The sequence below is a fragment of the Corvus cornix genome, chromosome 8 (assembly GCF_000738735.6).
Source record: "Corvus cornix cornix isolate S_Up_H32 chromosome 8, ASM73873v5, whole genome shotgun sequence".
In the NCBI taxonomy this organism is placed as follows: Eukaryota; Metazoa; Chordata; class Aves; order Passeriformes; family Corvidae; genus Corvus; species Corvus cornix.
The window spans coordinates 9,443,231-9,448,745 of record NC_046338.1 but is presented as its reverse complement, the minus strand read 5'-3'; positions in this window follow the sequence as shown (position 1 = coordinate 9,448,745).

The following is a 5,515-nucleotide window of genomic DNA, read 5'->3' as shown; positions in this document are numbered from 1 at the left end:
AATTCCCTTCCTCCCGGCTTTGGAGATGCCCCGGAGGAGAGAAGTTTGGGAGATTTCTCCTTCCCAAGAAGAAAGCTGATGCAATGTATCCATGCAAATTTGCCTTCACTGCAGCAGAGCAGGTGTTTTCCCCGGCAGAGGTTCTGTGGGCTCCAAAATTTAAAAAGTGTCACACGACAGGGACAGGGACTGTCTCTCTCCCCTCCCAAGGGACCAAGACAGTGGTTGGACCTCACAGTATTGTGAAGAGAGCGGATGTTTTAGTGACTTAACCCATTAAATACTTTATGTAATGAAACCTGTCAAGAAAAACCATCTTTGGATAGGATTGGTCAAATTCTCCTCTGATTTACTCCCGTGGATATCTGAAGTCATGTCACAGGAGTTGGAAGAGAGGGTCCCCATGGGAATGCCACGAATTTGCTCTTGACTAATGTCAGCATAGGCCTTTTTCCAGCCCCTGTCCTAGGTGGACATTTAACAGAACAGACATGAAAAAATGATCCCTTTAGGTTTTCAGTCACACACTAAACCCCTAGATTTTGAAAACCATCTTAATGGGTTCCGTGGGAGGAACATCCTCCCACCTGTGCCTCCCTCAGCCAGCCTTGCAGATGGCCTTTGTAGAACACGGACAAGTTTGCTCATGGGTAAGAGGGCATTTGCAGCTGCTCTGAGCAGGGGAAGGGAGAAGGCACAGCTGGGGCCGTGCTCTGATACCCTGCCCCTTGTTGTGTCCTGCCCATGCTCCTGGCAGCAAGGAGGGCTCTGTGAGGGCAGCCTGCATGCTGTCCTCTGGACAAGGATGCACCTGCCTGCTGACAAACTGGGTTAACAATTCTGTCTGCACCACTGGTGCAGACGAGGTGGCCAGCATGTCCTTGTGCTCAAAGCCGTGTTGCCATGTCAGCCCAAACCCAACACCCCATGCCCCTGCATGAGACCTGGCAACATGGGAATGTCAGAGCATCTTCCATGTTATTCTTCCAGGAGGCTGGGCAGAGCCCAAGCAGGAGGCTGGCACAGCACCAGACACCCTGCCTTGGGAACTGGAAAGGGATTGTTCTAGGGCAGATGGATATGCCCAAATTGACAGCTCCTCGGTGCCACAGTCTTGTGCTCCCCTGCCTGCTCATCATGGCCATCTGCTGCATTGGCTACAATTTGGAGCCTGTCCACCCTGCTACAGTGCTGTGGCATGGCTACAACTAAGCTCCTGGCAGTACCATGGGCATGGAGTGGCACTGAGCTGGCTGGCTTGCTCCAGCCTGCTCTGAGGTGCTCCCAGCCATGAGGCTGTGCAAACACTGGGACAATGAGCCAGGACTGACCCTGTGTCACTGTGCCTTGCTTCAGCCCTGGGCAGAGCCTATCACACCATGCTCCAGCCCTTGGGAGCCGAGGAGCAAAGGGTGAGACCCCAGTACTCAGGGCAGGCCTGGGGCATGGCTTCTCTCAGCAGCCCCTGAATTTCTGAGATGTCTGAATACCAATTTTGTAGGGGAAAACCTTAAACATCTGACAAAGCTGTATTCACTTTGTATTCACCCACCAAAGTGCAGAAATACAGTTTTACACTATCTTGGTCCATGGTGGATGCCCAAAGGGGCCATAGAGTCCAATGAAGATTGAGGCCAACAGCACACATGGACATCAGTCCCACCTCTCCTGCCCCATCTCAAGGCACAAAAGGGTTTCTGCATTGCCTGGTGCACTGTTCTCACTCCCCAGCTAAGACAGATCATCTCTGGGATAAAAGCACAGCTTTTTGTGTCCTTAGGCTGCACGGCAGCCTCTCCACCTCTGGTTATGCTCCTCACACTTGCACTCACTCCTTATCTCTGCAGTTAGAACAGTGCAGAGACTTGTCCCTTTTGTGGCACTGAAATTGGAGACCTCTGCCACTGCAGGGCTCTTCAGCTTGTCCCCCCCCAGCCACCACAGGCTTGGGCAGCTCCAGCTCTGCCCCTGCTTTGTCCAGCCCCTTTTGCAGATCTTCAAGACCTACAAGTATCCAGATGCTATCGGATCCCTGCTCAGCTCTCCAAGTGATCCCAGCCTCTGATCAGCCTGCCCCCTGATATACTTAGGTCTCCCAGACCCTTAATTTTCCCTGGCTCCCTGAGCCAGTGAAGTCCCAATGTTTACTGTAGCTTGCCCAGAATGATTCTCTAACTCTGATGCTTTGCTGTCTGATCCACTTTTTTTTTTTTTTTTCCACTTTTGTTCTTCCTTTCTTTCTTTGCTGGGTTACAAAGTTGTGGAGAGCTCTTGGAACAGAAGATGAGTCAGGACAGATATGCAGAGGGAAGAAGATGATATTCCAGCCTTGAAGTCAGGTCCACTCCCTGTGTCATTGTTATTAAAAATGAATGGCAGTGCTCTTTGCATTGGAGGAGAGACAGGAGATGTAATATCCTGGGCTGCTGAGCAAATGCTCCCTCTGTCTGCCTGCAAGTCCCCCAGTGGCATCTCTTGCTCTTTGATAAATTCTCTTTTCTTGGCTCTGACTTGTGGGATTTAATTTGCCTTTCATAAAAAAACCTGGTTTAATGTTTCAACTTTGGGAGGCAGAATGACTCACTCAATGATTAGCTCTTCTGCTCCAGTCAGTTGACTTCCAGCTTCCCTGAGAATTGAAAACCCCTGCAAGTGCCAAGATGTCTCCCTTTGAGAGCAGCCTCTCTCCTCATTCTGCACTGAAGAGCTTCTGGAGGATGAGAGCAACTGTTTGGGGATGATACCTGGGCCTGTCTACCCCAAGATCAATCATGCCCAATCCTCATGAAAAAGCAGGTTTGCAAGGGGACAGGGGGCAGGCTGGGATCTGCTTGGCTCTGCAAGGCCAGGCTGAGACGTGCACCAGCCATGCTCCCAGTGCCCCTGGAAAAGGGCAGAGGGGAGAGAGGCCAAAGCACAAGAAATGGGATGATTTACATGAGCCCAGGGCCCAGGCAAACTGCCTACGTGCCCAGAGCCATCCCCCTACTCAGGGCTCCCACTGCTGCAATTACCCACCTCTGGGCTGGTGAAACAGGTGATCACTCTTCAGATTGTGCTGGGCTGGAGATTATGGCGGCAGCGAGGCCAAAGCTGCACCTCTGCTCTGCTCACTCGGGGGACACTCAGCCGATGTCATACCCTGGGCTGGGGGCACAGCCCAAGAACTGAAGTTACTTATCTTTCCCAGGGCCAACACCTCCCTCCCTCCTACCCTTCAGCTCTTTTGCTGACACTATTTTCTATTTACTTATTTTCTATGATCTGCTTCTTCCTATTAAATTAATATAATCATAATTATCATCTCTGCTCTGCTCCATGACTTGGCTGGCAGCCAGAAAAAAATGGATGGGAGCTGAATAGAGTCACTGCAAGAGGGAGGTATGACAGTGGCAGAAGTGGATATTGTGGTTTTTGAGCACAAAACTTTATTTCAGAAGTTATTCTAAGTCCTCAGCTCTCAATGCTACCCAGACCCGTCTGATCTAGATGCTGCTAGGGTTTGCAAGGGTGTTTTCAGTCCTTCTCAAGAACAAGTCAAGAGCCTACAAAGACATGGGGGGCTGCTGCCTGCTGTCTAAGGGGAATGGTTTTGCTTAATTCCATGAGCAAGTGGCTGTGTACCAGTGGGATGTTAAAGTTCCCCTTGTTTTTGCTCCCTTCTCCAAGGTGGGACATCGGCAGTATCATCTTAAAGACATTGTCACACAGATGCAGTCACTTTTCTTGCTCCCAATTGCTCCTTCCTTGCTATGCGGGGCCGAAGGTACCTCATTAGTGTGTTAATAATAATCCTAATGAGTGCGGAGATCGGCTAAGTAATAGCGGTGACCTGCAGGGGGGCTCATCTGCCCAGATTTATGGTGCTGCTCACCAACCCCTCGGGGTATGCCAGTCCCCCTTCCTCCTTGTCCCCGGCTGTTGAAAATACCCCGTGCAGTGTCTATGTGCTTAATTAAACCAGAGGGACCGGTAACCTTGACGACTGCGAGCCACCCTCTCTAAGGCAGCTGAGATGGATATCATTTTGGCGTCTCCAGGGACAGGCCAGAGCAGAGCAGTGAGTCAAGCACACAGGCGTTGGATGTGCTCATGAACTGTGGGGACAGCCAGCAGTGCCGATGTCCCCTAGAGCTTGTGCCCTCCCCAGGGCTGGGTGCCTGGGGAGATGCCCTGGTCCCTCACTGGTAAGACGTGGCAGGCTCCTGGGCCGGGTGATGCACACTGCAGCACTGAGAGGTCAACCCTGTCTGGAGCAAAGGAGGCTTTGCTCTGTTGGGTAGCCCTGCAGCTTCTGTGGGTAGCAGAAGACTCCTATAACTTACTAAGTAGTTGTAAATATGTTTTAAATAATTCCCCTTAGAACTGGGACATTTGTACAAGCACAGTTACCTCTGCCAGGAAATGGTACAGCTAGTTTTCGTGGCAGTAAGTAGCAAGTCACTAGAAACACATTTCCCATGAGGGGCTGACATTTAATTTTACTTTTTCTTATAAAGCCGGTAAAAGGTGTGATCAGTTCTGTATCAGATCAACTCTCTTCTACCTCACAACTGAAGGCAGGAGCTTCCAAGGAGCCCCATATTGAAAAAGGCAGGCAAAACCTCTTGAGGAACAGAAATACCCATTTCTACTTTCCTCCTCTGTCCCCTGGTGCTGCAGACATGGGTATCTGATGGAGAAGGGGGACACACAGTCCCACCTCTGCCAAAATAGCCTGAGACAGTATCAGCACAGACCATGTCATGCCATGGGGCCCTCTTCTTCAGAAATGCTGGCCAGAAGAGAGCAGTCAGACTTCCTGAAGGATGGCTCAGCCTGCACAGTGCCTGGATGAGGCTGGAAGGAATGTGAAGACAAAGGATGTCCCAGCGGCTGCCCTGCGAAACCAGCTGTGGCACATTGAGCATCCGGATGAGCCCTGGCCAGGGCAGATATCCAGGGTGCTTGGAGCAGCTCTGCACCCGGCTGTGCCCGCAGATCCAGGTACCTTGAAACTGTAGAGAGGCCCAAGGATGATGACTCACGTTGGGCTCATCTGCTGTCTCCATCCCTGCATGGGGCAGAAGTGGGGGTGTCAGGCTCAGCTGGGGGTGGCAAGGGCAGATTAGGGGATGGTGAGATCCTGGACTGGGGTCTCTTGAACCAGTCAGTGGGGTGATGAGGTGGTGCAAACCTGGGCTAGGGATTCCCAGAACGGAGAAGGACGGGACCGGGGCTGTCCTGTCCAAATCAGGAGTGACTGCTCTGATGACGCCGAGGCCAGTGTCGGAGTGGACCAAGGGGGTCCTGCCCGAACCCAGAGTGCCGGTGATGCTGGGGGCAGTGCGAAGCAAACCGAGGGTGCTAGGGACCGAATCGGGACTGGACCGAGAGCGCGCTATCCCACACGGAGATGTGGGGTACCGGGCCGGCACTGTGCGGGCCGGCAGCGGCCCCCGCCCCGCTCCTCCGGGGTCGGGGCTGGACCACGTGCCGCCCGCCCCGCCCCGGCCGCCGGCCCGCCCCGGCGCCG